The sequence below is a fragment of the Ambystoma mexicanum genome, chromosome 12 (assembly GCF_040938575.1).
Source record: "Ambystoma mexicanum isolate Mex_15411 chromosome 12, UKY_AmexF1_1, whole genome shotgun sequence".
In the NCBI taxonomy this organism is placed as follows: domain Eukaryota; kingdom Metazoa; phylum Chordata; class Amphibia; order Caudata; family Ambystomatidae; genus Ambystoma; species Ambystoma mexicanum.
This window is the reverse complement of record NC_090936.1, coordinates 172,369,203-172,387,753: the sequence shown is the minus strand read 5'-3', so window position 1 is coordinate 172,387,753 and position 18,551 is coordinate 172,369,203. Positions and strand designations below refer to the sequence as shown.

Sequence of the window (18,551 nt, the reverse complement as noted above, 5' to 3'; positions counted from 1 at the left end):
GAGCGGAACAGTCAGTCATACACATTGAGCAGGCATCCCGGCCTGCAAGAGGGGAGGGGGCGAGAAGCACACCCACACCAACAGACATCGGAGCCCCGACAGTCAGACAGAGGCAGGAAGAAGCACCCCGGGGCTAACGGCCTGCAGCAGTGTCCTATCAAGCAGAGCTGCGGCAAACACCGCCTCCTACTTGTGGAGCCAAGACACAGAATGTGGGAGACACGCGTCGCCAGTGGCCGTGTACGCGATGACCAGACCCTGAAATTACCATACACTACAGCTGGAAACCTTGACAGCCCCCATACAAAGGATAATTAAAAAAAACGAAGTGAAGCTGCCCATGGTACACGATCCACCCGAGAGAGGAAATGATTGCACTCAAACAGATCTCAATGCCTGAACCATTAATTCATACCTGAAGGGCGGCTTCCACCCAGATCATCTCCAAATAAGTGTAATGCGGAGCGGGAGCCACCAGAGGCCCAACAGTCGGACGATAACCGGGCCGCCAAACCGGAGAGACCGTTGAGAGCCGCATTGCACGATTGCTCACTGATATTTATGTAAGGGGCAACAGCTTTCTCTGGGGCTATCGGGTTTGCTGCAATCGGGCACCAGCGCAGCACGCGATACGGGGTGGAGATGGTGAGGGCCAGCATATATAAGGGAGTAACCCCTCCAGGACTGTACAGAGGGGCCTCCCTCCCTGTCACCCCAGCGACGAACATCTGCCGAGGCGCAGATGGGCGAGGCAGAGGTGAATGCCTATTACCTATAAGACTGCATACGGATATCCCACCCTCTGACGTGGGGGTGTCTACACCCTGGCACACACCCCAAATAAAACTCGGTCGCCACAACACCCTCAGAAGCAACGGCACAAAGCTGCTGGAAATCGCTGAATCCTGCAATCTTCAAACTAAGCAGGCACCAAGAGTGATGTCTTCGACACAGCATTCAGACAGACAAGGTTGCATAGCAACTACTCGAATGCCAACCAAATAACACTCTCCCCAGTAGGTGTGAACAAAGTACATGAGGGACCTACAGGGAGGCATAATATTCCTACAAGAAACCCACCTCAATACAGCAGAATCAGAAAAACTGACAAACGGTTGGGTCGGAATAGCAGCCCATTCACCTTACCAAGGAAAAAGGGGAGTATCCATCCTGATCCATAAACTGGCCCCATTCCAGGTACAACACACTTGTGGGGACAAAGAGGGAATATATATGTATATGTATATGTGTATATATTTTGGTTCAGGGCCTGATCTGCCAGCACCCTATCACATTACTGAACCTATATGCGGCCACGACAGATACCCCATCCTTCTTCACACGCACATTCTCCACTTGCGCTCAATATATGGGGAACGTCTCCGTTGTGGGCAGGGTTTTTAACATAATTCTGGACCCCAACTTGGACCGCCAAGGCACTGCCTCTTGCAACCCTCCAAACACTAATGACAGACTTGCATCCAAAAGACATCTGGAGAAGCAGTCATGGAAATGATCAGGACTTTAGGTTCTACTCTCACCGGCATAATAGCTACTCCCGTCTAAACGATTGGATAATCCCAGCTAACTCACTACACATGGTCACCGATTGCATGATTTTGGCGACCACTTTGAGACCATGCCCCAGTCATACTGCAAATCACACTCCTAGACACAGCTTGCAAGTCCCAGACGTGGCGGCTAAACCTACGCGTGTTGCAATAACCTGATATAGTAGCGCACTTACAAGACAGACTGTTTCTGGGAAACAAATCTGGGGTCGGGGTACCTACCCCCCTATGCATGCTGGGACACTTAAGGCCTTCCTGAGAGGACAATGTATATCGCGCTGGTCGTATAAATGTAAGACCTGGGAAGAAACCGAAGCCCGTCTGATGGAAGTACTCGGAATGTTGGAACAGTGACATAAAGCGACTTGAGATGGGCAATTGCAACCCTAACCCAAAAAGCTGAGAACAGAGATTAAGCAAATCACTGTAGGTAGGGCACAGAAATCCTTCACGAGTTGGTCACAAACCTACTATCTTGAAAGCGATCGACCGCTGCACACAATGGCACTGGCATTAAAACAGACAGGCACTCAAATGGTTGCATCCATCAGGGATGCCAACGGCAACTTGGTGGTAGGGGACGATCCTGTGAATGCACGATTTGCAGAGTACTACCGCAACCTGTACACAGCATCCGACTTATGCACACATCAGGACACAGAGGCATTCCTCGACTCTATAACCATACCCAAGATACTTGCAGATCAGCTAGAAGATCTAGGTACCTACATTACAGCCTCAGATCAAACGCGCGATCTTCTCACTCTCTCCCGGAAAGGCATCTGGCGCAGACGGGATCCCCATTGATCTACATAAAAACATAACCAAAGGGGTTTTCACCTAAACTTCAGAGAGGCGGTGATCCAGAGACAACTAACACACTCAATGTTAGCAGCAAACAGAATAGTCTTCGATAAGGGAGGGATCCGGAGGTATGTGGCTCCTAGAGGATGATTTTGCTAATAAATTCAGATGCCAAAAGTGTCTGGCACAGCGAATAGAAGTGTCTCCCACATTTAATCCACACCTATCAATAGGCCCTCGAGAGAAAACATACGTAGGCGGCTTCTTTTTTAAAAAAAATCTTTTTTTTTTTTTTAAGATGTACAATTATAAACGTCCAAAAGAAAAACAATTTTCATAATTAGCTCATAGTGTGTAACCTGTACATATTAACCCCCCCACCCTCATCCAGGGTTCACATCAATCACAGATTAGTAATTAATACGCGCACCGAGGCAAGGACTGGAAAGGACCACTTTGCCACAGACGTCTGCTCCGCTGCTCCTGACGTCCCCTCGATTTTTCATTTGGACTCATTTGCTGTTGTCTCAAGGTGAACTTCTATCAAGAACTTAACCCTGTTAATTGTATATATTGGACTTAAGGAGAGCCCTAAATAACATATATATTTACTTATTTTAGAGTCATTACTTGGCCACGCCCCCTTTTCAGCCTTGAGGATACATTTGGAATGCGCGCGCACCGAGGCAAGGACCGGAAAGGACCACTTTGCCACGGCGTCGTCGCGGCGTTGTGCTCTGGTGCCTTTTCTGACTCCTCCTTTTTATTTTTCTCTTTTGTGGACTCCACGCAGCCGCTTTTTAATGTATATCGGTTGAGCTGCTTAGGGGTCTGGTGGCTTCCAGCTTGTTTTGTTTGACACTGTTTGACGTTGCAATTACGTAAGTGTGCTTAGTCTCGCGAGGCCTGTCTTGTTTTGTTCGGTAAACTGTTACTCATTTTGATGTTGCAGCACCTATAATCCCTGAAGTCTGATATACCTGCAGAATTACTTTCCTCACAAAGGAGGGGTGGGAGTGGTCCTAAGGGTGGCAGCGCAACACGAGTGTCTCGTAAAGTCATTACTTCCACACCTGTGACTCGCTGCTCCTCACTCAGTCCAACCCGTGATATTCGTAAATTCTTTCCAGACACCTTTCCGTCAGTCCCAATAGCAAAATTACCTATGTGTAATATTAACCAACACCATTTATGCCTCTGAGCAATTCCGCTCAGCCCACACAGGCTCCTGAAACAAATAACTCCAAAATAACTTCAGATAAAGTTGTTGTTGTCTCGGATGAAACCATGTTGGGGAATACATGGCTACCTGCTCGCTTACCTCCAGCGGATACGCCTGTGCCTGGAGTAGTGGATGAAAGTCCAGACTCAAGCTATGTCATCCCAGACATTTCATTGCATGCAGGCAATTATGACCGCTCCAACAATTCAGATACTTGCGCTGCCTCTACGCCGAGTGCTCATTGCTCGACTTCTCCAGGGTCTCCAGCCATCTCTTTTGTGCATCCTACTCCACGTAGACCTACGGTTCCTCGAGAAGAGTCCCTTGAGCCAACTTCTGTTCCCGCTCCCCCCACCATGTTGGAAATTACTTTGGCAGCGGTGCATATGACTATCACTAGTTTCTTCAAATTGTATGAAACTCTAAAGATCAAGCTCACCAAACATAGCTCATCCAGGGAATTTCAGACTGGATAGCAATCGAACTAGTATCCAAACAGAAGAGCCACCGCAACAGCAATGACCCTATTCCTAACATCACTCCTGCTGGCGCAGTCAGTCCCAGGACGCGACCGAGGGAGGAAATCCCGTTTGCATTACCTTTCATCGAACAGGTAATCAAACCTGTTTCATCACAGAACACGCTACTTGATAAATGTACAGACATTAATTAGAAGAAAAACAATTCCTGGAAAATATAAGACTCTGATCAGATACATATTATTGAACACTTTGACATCTTTTCCAAGAATAAAGATGATCTGAATAAAAAACAAAAGCTATCCGTGAACTTCCGCAAGTCAAGACTGGGGAGAAACAAATCACAACCCTCGACAAAGACACGTGTGATCAAGCCACAAATAATGCCAATACAGCTTGCATCTGCTAAAGATGATCAGGAAGTCATGTGTGATCATATTTCAGCAACCGCCCACAATAATCGCACGCGAACGCATCTCCCGTTAAATGACTTAGTAGATGCTTTAAAGGCGATCAGCATGTGACTGAAGAGCTTCCTGTTCCTCCAGTGGAAGCAAATCCATTATATAATTTCAATGAAAAGAAGTCGGTTGACCATCTCGTAAAAAATATCAGACACAGAGTTCCACAGATAATTTGCTCCTCGAACAGCATAGGCTAGACATTAGGACTGAAGTTGCAGCCTACCTACAGAGTCTGACAACACAGGAGTCTTCATTCAAACCCGATGTTGACAGAGCTGGTCAGTGCCACCCCTCACACAACGTGTCAGGTCAAGAGGCAGGTTTTATCGTGACACCAAAACAAATTCTGCCAAACACAGCAATCCTGAAATGCACCATGAACAACACATACCTGACCAATTTGATCATCGAACCATCCTCCTCTGAAAGTGATTCAAGATCTTATGCATGATCAACTTGTTAGGAGGAAGGAGTTCCAACGAGAACGAGTAGCATCTCGACGCGAAGCGCTTGATGCTTATATGAACCATCAACAACAACAAAGTGGAACTGCCACACCGGACCAACATCAGTATATCCGCAACGGTGCCAACTCAACAAGTGGAGACCCAAGCCCTAATTGTTGAGATTAGTGAGCCATACCCGAACAAATCGCAGTCCATTTCAAACAAATCATGCCCAGAATATAACCGTGGTCTTTCTGGTGAGAGACGGGTTGACTTTGCTGTTGCGTCCACTGAAGATATGACTCAACATCATTCCAGTCAAGCCTCTAGAGATCTGATACAAGAGCAAGCACGTATTGAGATGTCTATAAAATCGTGCTTAGACGCCTATTTTAGACGCCTATTTTCGGAAAATAGAACCTAGGAATGATTCCGAAATCTTCCATCAGAATAATACCATGAGGCTGAGAAATTACAGCACTTCGCAAAAACGCTAACTTGGCCACGATGAGTGGCATACTTCGAATCCTTGCAAGGAAGAAAGTGAACATGCCTCGAGTCACAACAACCAACACCCCCGAAATAAGATAGGAAATAATTCAAAGTGAACAGCAAAGAACAAATGGTATCAATGACTCGAAAGACATACTCACTAATCATGAAATGTCGTGCAGGACAAGTGTCTTAGACATCTTGGGAGACATTCTCGAATTAGACTTGTCCTCAGCAGACATTGATCAAATAGAATTTCTGAACGACGAGGATCTTGCAATCATTCGTCTATGGCTACCATCGAGAATTGTGTTAAATGCCTTATGGAAATCAAAGATGGAGATTTTCAAGTTGGGTTTCATTATTGCTCAAGATCCGCATGCAAAAGGACAGTTAGAACCCGAAGCACATCAGCTCCCAAAACACGTGCCGCAAATTTATCAAAAATCAGTGCAAGATACTGCAGTGACTCAGAGAGCATAACAATCGAACAATCCATCTCAGATCATCTCCTTGGCCTCGTGGAATACCCATGGACACAACCACCTTCAGATTGAAAAAGGCAACTGTTTGGCTGATTATGATGTTGCTTTACAAGAAACGTGGCTGAGGGACACCTCTTTGGAATAATCATGAAGTTTCCTTAGTACCAGCTGTCAAAGCAGCTAAGGGCAGACCAACATCTGGATTATTAGTAGCAATCAAACTGAGTAGTGGATTTACCATCAAGCCTTGGGCTGCTCCGAATGCCTTTCTCCAGCTGGTTAGAATTAACTTCCAACACTCGTCTCTAGCATTAATATGTATAGAAATCGAGTTGGCATCTCAGACGACTCATTCTATGAAGCATTGTCCTCTTTACTTGATTTGTTATCAACCTCCACAGACATCTCGGCAACTACTAAAGTAGGGGACATTAATCTCAACTGCATCTCAAATATAAAAACAAGTACCATTCGGCGCAAGTAAGTAGATGGTTCCAGTTCATGGCTGATCGAAGAGTAACCAATGGTTCTCTTCTGGGAGATGTACCACCGAGAAACACCTGGCATCGTGGAGATTCTGGAAATATCGATTACATCTCTGAGAATTTATTCAACGTAGCTACTAAGATGATCATAGAACAAATCAACAGCGATTATCATTTGCTCACGTTAACCTGGCCTTGGCTTGTAAAGCAACTTGCTGCTCATCCAAGACGAATGATGCAAAGTGTGTTGGTTAACACGAAGACAAGATTCAGATGGACCGACAAGAACCTATATACTCTAGGAAATGATTTAGTTAAGCTAGATCAGAGTAACATCTCATATGTAAACATCATGAATAGATATAGGACGATCTTCTGGAAAAATGATCAACACGCCTTTTCACATAAACATCTTTTCGATCAAGAAGTGAAAGATCGCAAGATTGAATTAAGAGAAAGAAGAGCTATCAAGTTACTTCCACAAGAACTCCAACTCCAAGCTATGAGAAAAGCTAAAACCAAGTTTAGGAATTGGACTCATGCCAGAGCCGCATTTTGTATCAGAAAGACAGTGCTTGCATGTTGCAGTCCATCGCCAATAAAAGCCCTGCTGAAACTTGGTCACTACTCAATAATGCACAATATGACAAAGTCACAGTCAAATAAACAGAGTAATGGAATGGCAATGGATACACCACTTTTCTGACCTTTATAGCCCCTCAGTCATGAACTATCATTTCCCTGAAGCGGCGAGATGGGATCTAATATTTTCACAAACCGATATCGAAGAGCTGATAAAACGTTCTAGTGGATCAAGAGCGGCTGGACCAGATGGCTTAAACAACGTGATGTTCAAGGCAAATCCAACGGTTTGGGCGGCAATACTGGACAGAATTTTTAGAAATATCATTCATACTAGAAGCATACCAGACTCCTGGCGTACCTCCATCGTAGTACCCATCTTCAAGAAGGGTGTTCGTTCTAAACCCAGCAATTATCGACCAATTGCATTTCTCGACGCACCAGGCAAGGTTTTTGCTAGACTAGTGCTCAGAGACTTTAACTCTTGGACGAAATCACATCAGAGGCGAGACCTGAATCAAATGGGATTTGTCCCAGGAATGGGGACCTCCATCAACCTTACATAAGTGCCATCAAGAGGCCAAGCACCTACTAGCAAACTACCACTTTACTTGGCCTTCGTCGACTTCAATGCCGCATTCGACTTGGTCTCTAGATCACTGTTAATGGCCAAACTCTCGAAAGCGGTTAGTCCAAACCCCCTTAAGGACATTATCTTTGCTTTTCATACAGATCAGATTAAATGCAGAAGGCCTACTATCTCCAGCAATTCAGACTATGAAAGGGTTGAAACAGGGGTGCATATTGGCGTCACCACTGTTCAGTTTCTTTGTGCATGATATTAAAGAAGTCTTTGTTAATCAAACTACAGACGCACCGAAACTGAATGGCAAGCCCATAGTAGCATTACTTTATGCAGAGGACTTGGTCCTTTGGTCTAAAAGTCCAGTGGGCCTACAAACTTTACTAACTCTTCTTACGCTGTATATTCAGATGAATCAACTGAGTATAAACTTGGGGAAGACCAAAATTGTGATGTACGTTCCAAAAAGAACAACCCGTAAAATAATGGAATGGTCCATACGAAACGTCAGAATTGATGTTGTAAACCAATACTTCTATCTAGGAATCACCATTGATATGAGCCAATGCAATCAAAAACATTTAGATCGACTGCAACAAAAGTTACAAACAGCAATATCCCAAATGAAAATTATGAGGAAGTATGGAAAATATTCAATTATGCCTGCATGGATCGACTATACTCAAAATTGTACTCCAGTTTTGTTATATGGAATGGAAGCATTGGAATTAGTTGAACACATCCTTGATAAACTAGAAGCATCTTTCTGGAGAAAGATATTAAATCTACCCCAAGGAATTCGAGTTGTATGGATCTGTTATGAACTGGGTTTGATCTCACTCGCTGCTCAATACCATTGGCGCCTATGTGCACTTTTCAGGAAGTGTCTTGTGTGTAATTATTCTACTACTGTTTTGAAGACGATATCTCATCTGTTATTGTCCAATGTGTTTGCTAGGAAATGGTTGCAATGCATTTCACACGCTTGGGAATGCTAATGTGTTAATTGATCTCCTAGTTAAGAATCCGATGAAAGTTAAACTTCAAATCTTTGCTACGGATTGGATTCGAACTAGAGAGTTAAGCTTGACTTATAAACATTTTGATGGCAATTGTATGATTGATAAGTTTAGAACTATGTCACCTTATTTAGTCAAAAGTCCATCTCCAAATGTTCGATCGGCAATTATGCATCTAAGATTTAATCTATGGCCGACAAAGGAAGTACCAGCCGATAGACTCATAATTCAGAAAGCAGACAAAATCTGTCGCTTTTGCCAATTGCCATGCAAACAAGAAACCATTAAACACCTTATGGATTGTTTGAAGCTAATTCTCTTGAGAACAACACACTTCACTAATTTATATTCATTTCTCGCAGATATTAACCAAGAGCTAAGATGGCAAATTATCTTTTCTGTATAGTGAGCATTAGAATTGCCACTGTTAACTTTCTGAATGCGCTGAATTTACAGTCCTACCCTGAGTTATAATTTTGATTTTTCCTGTATTAATTGTTTACCTTTTTCTATTGCAAATTCCAGAAACTTGATCTATCACTGTGGCATTTAATTGTTTTTAATTTGAATTAACCTGATTTTTTTGTTTTTTTTGTTTTTCCTTTTGATTCATGAGTCTACTGAAGTGTTTTAATTGTGTTTTTTTTAAATATGTAAAAATGAAATTGATCTTTTATTAATATTTTAAATGAAAAATACTGTAAGTTAATTAACTATAAACAATAAAAAAAGTAATCGATGCATAGTGAGGAATTTCACCCATATTTTCTCAAAGTAAGCTTTCTGTTTCTCCGAAAAATAACCCTTTCCATCTCCGCCAGACCATGCATTTCACCAATCCACATTTCAATCAGAACAGGGTTCACCGCCTTCCAACTTCTCAAGGTAATTTTTTTACCCATCATCACACCTCGATAGATCCACTTTTTTTGACATACTGATAAAATCAAAGTCTATTTTTTCATCTAACACTGCATCACAGATCCTACCAAATTCAAACCAAAAGCCTTGCACTCTGGTGCATGTTCAAATGTACCCGTATCATGAACACATGACCAACAATCAGAGCTGTCAGTCATACCTCTTTTAAATAGCCTTTCAGGAGTCCAGTAGACCCTATTGATGATTTTAATCTGCCCAGACCTCTCCACCAAACTTAAGGAGCATAGCCTTGTATTTGCACACATATGCGACCAGTGATCTCCATCAATAGTACTCCCAATACTTCTACTCCACCCCTCCCTTAACAAAACATTGCTTTTAAATTCTCCTGCAATCAAACCATAAACTCGACTCACCAGGCCACATCCACCCACTTTAGGTTTTTGCCATAATATGTTAACCTCCATACTTTTCTCCAAGTCAATATCGCCAATAGCTCTCCGAATTTTACGATAATCACTCGTACTGAAATGTGGAATATTAAATTCAGATTGTAATCCTTTTGCAGTCGGCCAACTCCCATTCTCAAAGAGGTCGCTCAACCATTCCACGCCCGCCAGAAACCACTCTAACCAAAACAAGGTCTTTCCACCACATATAATACCTGGATTCAACCAAATGGAGGCTTTGGGATCCCTCAATGCGTCGTATCCCAAACAATCATTCAGACTCATCCATGAATTGAGTAGGCATTTAGTCACTGGGTCATTAACACCCAGTAGTTTCTGTACAGTCTTTAATAGAGCTCTAGGCAGTAAATGACCAAAATAACTACTCTCGGCACACATCCATTCATTTGGATTTGGCTTCATAAATTCCATTAAAGTTTGTGACATAAAAGCCAAATGGTACGATCTATAATCGGGCACACCCAATACACTTTTTTCCAGGGGCAATAGTAATTTACATAGCTTCAACCTTGGTTGCTTATGGTCCCATAAAAAACCATGAGTAAGTCTATCCAATTCCCGCCAAAAATGATTTCCAATATCTGATGGAATCATGCTAAGCACGCAGTTAATTCTTGGCGTGGAGACCATTTTCAGCGCGTTAACTTTCCCCCATAAGGACAAATGTAGAGCGCTCCATCTCTAAATCCAACTTATATGTAGTACAGACCATATTCATGTTTTCTGTTACATAATCACTTATATTTGGTAAAATCCAAACTCCCAAATACAGTAACTTTCTTGTACACCATTTAAATCCCCATTGTGTAATAAAATTCTTATCACAAAATGGTACCAAGGGTAGAACTTCTGACTTGGTCCAGTTTATTTTACAGCCTGAGAGTCGATTAAAGGTTGTCAAAACTTTCATGAGAGTTGGAATTGAAAGCCTAACATTTTTCATTTTTCAAAACGAACACCCTGTAGATTTTCTTCCAGCCTTGGTGCCATCACCAGAGGTTCAATACCAATGATGAAGAGCAATGGGGACAAGGGACATCCCTGCCTTGTTCCTCTCTCCAATTCAAATATTTCAAATCTTATACCATTGGTATTCACATCAGCCGTTGGTTTGTTATATAGAAGGTTAAACCAAGAAATGTAATTTGAACCAATTCCCATCTTCTCCAGGACATTGAACAAGAATTGCCAGTTTACCCTGTCAAAGGCTTTTTCAGCATCTAATGAAAGAACTGCTGAGTCTTCCGTTGATTCAGTAGCCACAGAAATGGTGCGTAACAGTTTTTTATATTACTGGTGGTACTTCAATCCTTTACAAAACCCGATTGATCAGGATGAACTAATTTTTGGTAATAGATTTTCTAATCTTAGAGCAAGTATTTTTGCCAATATTTTGTTATCAACATTGAGCAGACTAATCAGTCTAACTGGAAGCTAAAGTCTCATTTTTCAAGAACACTGCTAACATAGCGTGTTGTAGGTGGGAGTCAACCACTTGAATGGGACGATCTAAACATGTCGAACGAGAGTCAATGCAGAGTTGGGTAGCCATTTGTAAAATTCAACTGGTAGACATCAGGTCCAGGAGACATTCTCGTATTCAGTTTAATAGCTCTCTTCACCTCATCCAGCGTTATTTCATCCAAATAATCTGATTCCACCCCTGTGATCTTTGGAAGTGGTAATCCCGCCAGGAACCCACCATCATCCGCAGAAATATGTTTCATTTTTGTATAGATCGGAGTAAAAAGTCTGGAAAACCTTATTAATTTCTTTTGGTCTGAAAGTAATTAGGTTGTCTTGTCCTTGGATGGAAGTAATAATTCTTTCTGACTCTCTTCCTCAGTCTAAAAGCCAACCAATGATCACATTTTTCCCCATTCTCAAAATATGTACATTTCTGTTGAAAGAACTTTTTGTCTGCTCTATCTGAAATCAGGTTTCTCAATTCGAGTCGCAAGTGTTTACGTTTCCAAATCAAAATTGAGTTTGCAGGAAACATCAAATCCTTTGTAACATCTTTAATACTTGTCTCCAATTCCTGATGTCTACGGTCAGATCTCTTCTTCAAGCCACTCGCCAAACTGATGACCATACCACGTACCGTACATTTAAAAGCTTCCCAAACTATGCGAGGACAGACTTCTGTGCAATTTTCCTTTACAAAGTAATCTATTTCTGTGGCAATTTTCTCCATGCCCTTTTCATTGTCTATTACCTTAGTATTTCAGCCTCCATGTATAATTCCTGTTCAAAGCAAAGTCCAGTTTCATATCCATGATAACATGAGCATGATCCAACAATATTATATTTCCAATATTGGATGTTAAATAATTTTCTGAAATCCTTCCTGATATTAGTAACCTATCCAACCTCGAATATGTATATGTGCCCCTGGAAAAAAAGGTCCATTCTCTGGCTACCGGATTCTCCATCCTCCATCCTTTAAATTGTGTTCTTCCAAAAGAACTCTGAGCTCTGGAGTGCATGTCAGTAGGTCTGCCATATCTTGAGCCTGACCTATCCATATCCTGGTCTAGAACTGTTAAAATCCCCACCCAGAACAATATTTCTTGACCACAGATCTTCAACAGTTTGAGCCACCTTCCTGAAAAAGGAGCCATCATCTACTGTAGGTGCATATACTTTACAGAAATGTATCTCCGTGACTTGAATATTTGTCAGAGTGGCAACAATTCTTCCGTCATCTTCATTAATTTCTTTTAAAACTTTGATAGGGGCATTTTTTCTAATCCAGATCGCTACACCCCTAGATCTTGAGCTAAACACTGACCCATACACTCTTCCAACCCATCCTTTCTTCAGAACATCAAGCTCTTTCTTAATGAGATGTCTCTTGCAGAAGACATACATCACCCTTTAGATCATTTAGATAAGACATGCCTTTCTTTCTTTTTTGCACATTGTTTAAACCATTCAAATTCCAAGTGATCATTCTTAAATGCCTATCCATTCTGAACATTAGACTTAGCCCAAGTTTCCAACTTTGCAATGACTCAACTGGCTTTAAAACCTCAATAGGAGAATTAGACGTGAACCCAAACCCCAATGTAGATGCAAAACACAATGAATAGTGTACACTATGTATTTGTATACCACATATCAAGATGTCCGGCGCCCTGGACACCTCTCCTTAAATTAACCAAACTCTTCATCTTTGAAAAAAACGATAAAATATCCCAAACCTATATCCAAAATTATTCCTTAAGAACCAGTGTCATTCCCATTGCACTCATTCAAAACAAAATATCTACATATTCTCAAATGACCCCTGTATTGACACATTCAAAGATAACCCTATGATGGCAAATCGAAATGCCCCAATAAATCAGCGTAATTCCATTTCTTTAAAGGTTTACAAGATATGGACCAAAGTCTAAGTCCATAGTAAAGCTGTAACACTTCAAGAATATAGAAGTGAAAGAGTTCATGTAACCATAGTCACAAACTACTTCCCACCTTGACCTATTCAGCATTCCATTCAATAAATCATAAACTATAAATACTATATACCGTAGGCTGCTTAATTGTATAGCTGGCGACAGGGACCCAGAAGATGTAATTCTGGAGGTCGACGAGGTACAGTGGCAGTTATGTTTTGGGTCCTACCGAGATGCTGCTTCCCCCCCACGCCTCATCCAATTGATTAAGCAACTCTATACGGTCCCCACAGCTTCAGTGGTCACTAATGGTATTGCCTCCCCGAGTTTGCCCTACAATCGGGAATGCGCCAGGGATGCCCACTGTCACCCCTTCTGAGCCCACTGCTATTAAATTACACATAGATCCCGGATGGACGTGCATATGCCAAGATACAGAAGCACACTGCATCGCTCTTTATGCAGATGGCTTAATTGTTCATATGAGCAAAGGCCCCGCGTACCTCCCACATATCAGGACCCTACTTCGGAAATTTGGCCCGATGGCGGGATATAAAATAAACTGCAGCAAATCCGAGGTTATGCCCCTAAGGCAAGACATCCCATGGGATCCTGGCGGGGTGGCCCCGTTCACCCTACAAATGCAGCATATTAAATACCATCGGCGCCTCGCTTGGCGAACTGAGACTTAAACTACCCACAGATCTTAAACATCAATGCAGACCTAGGAAGGTGGGACGCACTGGCCCTACCCTTGACAGGGAGGATATATGTACTGAAGATTAACTCTCACCAAGCTAACATACCTAGCCATGATGCTGCCTACCGGCCTGACACCCAAAATGCTCAAGGATTTGGACAAAGCTTTCACCAAATTCATATGGAGGGGTAAAAAAAAGCACAAATCCACCTAAATGTGCTGCAGGCGGACAAGGCTGCTTAGCAGTCCCTTCACTAAAAGCCTACCATCAGGAAGCTCAGATCTGCCAGATGAAACGCTGCTAGACACAAATGACGACACCAGCTTGTAAGGCCATGGAACTGGCCCTGATGGCTCCTCTGTTTACAATAGAAGCCATGGCTTTACGGTTGGGGAGAATTCTCAGAAATGTGCTAATTCCCTCCCACATTAGAGACCCCCAGCAACTTTGCTGGATTTTGAGGACTTGATTTTTTTTAACCTGGAGAGAGTGAGACCCTTTTTCCCACTCATGTATTTTAATGTGATTTTGTACACTATCTTTTGGTTGTGGAGTCTGACAAACCCCCTACGCATCATCTTTTACATTGTCACACAGCACCTTCAGTGCAGTGGCACGGGGAAGTCTTTCAGATTTCCTAAAGATTTGAATTCCTTCTCTTGGTTAAACTGTTTCCAAGAGCAGTAAAGTGAAATTGACTTTACTGAGATTTGTAACTTTCTAGACCCAACACACACTATCTTACAACAGGGTGCTGGAGTGGTTACCTAGTATCCCCTTTGTCTAGCTTCCTATGTAACACATTTTATTACCCCTTTCTCACTGAATGGCTGGTGGCAGTGGTTTAATTTTAACTACCATGGTGTGTTTTTACCGCGGGCTGCGTTCGCAGCTGCAGTAAAGCCCCCAAGGGTGCCTTTTTTGTCAAAATGGCCCGGTCTTCTTTTTTTGCCATTTCCTTGTGGAAAGGTCCTTCTTGAGATTTAGTCTGCATGCCAAACCAGGTTTGGCCCCTTTGTTTGTTTTTGCCTTTGGTGGGATTCACAAGTGAAGCCCACCTCTGGCTCCAGGGTGTCTGAGATGGGCAGGAAGTGAGGGTGGTGCCCAAAACCCCCTGTGCTTAGTCTGCCAGGAGACCCAAATGCACTCTGTGGTGATTGGCTAGCTAACTGTACGGCAAGGAGAGCCACCCTGCTGGGTGATTGACAGCTATGCTGGAATGAATGGGAGAGAACTGAATAAAAGACGTAAGGAATCCGAAGAACTTGAAGAGGACGCCTGCTGCAACTCCTGGACCATTTGTTCGCCCGGTGAAACCTGCTGCAGTGACTACTTGCCAAGTTTGCATCGACAAAGAAGCCCCTGCAAGGACATCTTCTCCCCTTGAGTTGGTGGGACCAATCAACCCCAAAGTAAGCCACCTGGATATCCATCTAGGAGCTGGTTGAATTTCCTCAGAGTTGCTGCTGGAAACCGTATAGCTAGGGAGAGGAACACCAGATTGTGTGCGTGCTTTTAAGCTGGCCTCGAGCTCCAGGAAGATCCTGCAGACTCCCAGGAAGCATGACTGACTGGGCCTGAGCCCCCTCAACAGAGTGCAGGACCCCAGAAGCCAGGATAGTCCATCTCGACCGGCAGGAACCACAGTGTTGCTATTTGCGGTAGACGCAAGGAGCTGAAACACTGAACAGCCACTGAAAGTGAAGTTTGCTGGTTGCGTGTTTTGACTGTCCCAGTGCAGTGCAGGAGTCCCCCAACGTCCTCCCTCTTGTCCCCACGTCTAAGGCCCAAGAACAGTGAGATCTGCAGAGCTGCACAAGAACAGGAGTCATCTACTGCATCTTTTCTTCATTTTAAAGGTACTGTACAAAGTCTGAGAGAACTTGCCTCTTACTGTAGAGTTGCTTGCATCTTCTACTACTCACAAGTCTAATAAACTTGTCGCCTTACATTTGATTTTTGTGCAAAGACTTTCTACTTACCTACAAAGAAGTGCTTCAGCTTACAGACTTTTGCATATTGATTTTGGCTTAGCCTCTTCTACTGAATGACTCTTATTGGGGGATCTGAAAGTATTTGCCTGCATAAGAATATTTGTGGTCTCTTGTTTGTTCTAAATCTTTTCCTTTGACTTATTACTATACAATCCTAAATGCAGCAGTGATATAGTAGTAAAGCGCTCTATGAATAAATCAATCAATTAATGTCCCCAGCACCCTAGCAATTGAAATCACCCGAGGGTGTAGGCAGTGTCTGTGTGACATCCCAAAAGGATATCTACTGATTTAGAGATATTAAGAGTGTATTTCATGAATTGTATTTGAGTGTTGCTGTTATATTGCTCCCTTCTGAAGAAGGCTTATTCTAACTGACTGATAAATTAATAATTGTTTATTCAAGAAACTTTGAGTGTAAGAGTTTATTTGAATACTTGTCACTGTTAATCTGTGTAACTCCTCTACAGCTCACATTGACCCTCTTGAGATAAGCTTGGCTGCTCAACACGCTACCAAAACTGTGTAGTACAAGCTTATACTAAAGGTTGTGTTGCTTATATCTGTAGTCTGAGTTGTTTGTAGTGTTGCCAGAGGGTACTGCATACAAACTTTGCCTAAAATATACCTCCACATGAACTCCCGCCGAAAATGAAATTACACCCAATAGTTGGACCAACCATAAACCAATGCCACCGACTCAGAGCCGATCAGGGGGAACCAATACGGGCAGCACCAGCATGATATATGGCATTTGTAACGCGCCTATACACAAGTGTTTCAAGGCGCGACGAGGCAGGGAGGGGGGAACAGGCGGGAAGACAGACACCGATCCTACTAGGCCAGGTGTCATTCAGATCGCGCTGTGCAGGGGTAGGGGGAAGGGAAAAAGTGCAAGGGGAAGGGGGAGAGGGGGGAAGTGCTGAACAGGGTAAGTAGAATAAAAGAAAAAAATAAATAGGGCCAGCTGGTGGCAAGTGCAAGTTAAGTGCAGACAAGTGCTCGGAGGGAGGGGGCTGTAGGGATGCAGAGACAGTCCCGCAGTGCAGGGGTTTGCCAGGGAGGCAGTGCAAGTGGACAGTGGCTGGGCCAAGGACCGAGGTCGGTGAGAGTGGCCCAGGTGCCAGTTCAGTTTCAGTGAAGAATTTAGCAGGGGAGAGGGAGAGAGAAAGCAGAAGCAAAGAGGAAGGTTTTGAGGTGCTTTTGGAACCAAAGATGGTTCTCCTCAAGTTTCAGGGAGGCAGGAAGGCTGTTCCAGAGGGAGGCCCCTGCCGCAGAGCGAGATCTACCCCCAGCTCGTTGCTTCGAGAAGCAGCTGACCCTGAAGGAGTTGGAGACAGATGAGCGAAGGGCTCGGGAAGGAAGATATTTAGGAAGAGAGAGTTGAAGGTATTTAGGCCCCAGGCCCCAGAAGGCCTTGTGGACAATGCAGAGGGTTTTGAACTTAATCCTCGCAGCCACAGGGAGCCAGTGTAGAGATTTCAGTCCTGGAGAGATACGGTCCCTGGGCTTGAGGGCAAGGACAAGTCTCGCAGTCCTGTTCTGGATGAGTTGCAGAGGGCGGAGAGTGGAGGCAGGCAGATTAAGATAGAGGCTGTTACAGTAGTCTAGCTTCGAGAGAACCAGGGCTCTGGAGACCGTGAGCTTCTGGGGGAAGGAAAGGCAGGGAAGAATACCTCTGAGGAGGTGCAGCTGGTAGTGTGACTTCTTAGAGACGTCAGATATATGAGGAGAGAAGGAGAGTGTGGAGTCGAAGATGACCCTGAGGTTTTTTGCCTTGCAAGCAGGAGCAGGAAGCGGGCCAAGAGAGGCTGGCCAGAGCGCTGCAGGGAAGGAGGGAGTGGGTGTGACGATGAGTAGAATCTCAGCCTTACTGGCATTAAGGCAGAGGTCATTGGCGGCACACCATTCTTGGATAGCAGACAGTCGGAGATGAGGGAAGGAGAGGAGGAGGCCGAGGGTAGCCTGAAAATGAGCTGGGTATCGTCCGCATAGCACTGAAAGTTGGGGCAGAGAGTGGCGATGCGGTGGGCAGGGAGTGCCAGATACTGGTTAAACAGCCAGGGAGAGAGATTAGATCCCTGGGGGACACCACAGGTAGAGATGTCAGAGAGGAAGGACCCCAGTTGGACCTGGGAGGGTCGATTGGAAAGGAAGGGGGTCAGCCAAGCCAGAGCCTGACCAGTGATACCCAGGTTATCACGGAGACGGTTGAGCAGGATGGCATGGTTGACCGTGTCCAAGGCAGAAGAGAGATCGAGCAGAATGAGAACACACTGAGTGTTGGAGTCCAGGTTCGAGAGCAAGCCCTCATGTATGTTCAGGAGAGCAGTTTCCGTGCTTCTGGCAGCTCTGAAGCCAGATTGATGGTCATGAAGACTACCAACAGATTCAGCATGGAGGTTGAGCTGGGAGATGGCCAGTTTCTCCAGGAGCTTGCCCAGGAAGGGAGTGATGGAGATTGGGCGATA

The 18,551-nt window shown here is 43.9% G+C and overlaps 1 protein-coding gene across 1 annotated transcript in view; it reads left to right on the top strand.

The window, feature by feature from the left end:
• ZFC3H1 (zinc finger C3H1-type containing) overlaps positions 1-18,551 on the top strand; it is a 1,590,362-nt gene that overhangs the window by 49,722 nt on the left and 1,522,089 nt on the right. The window lies entirely within an intron of this gene.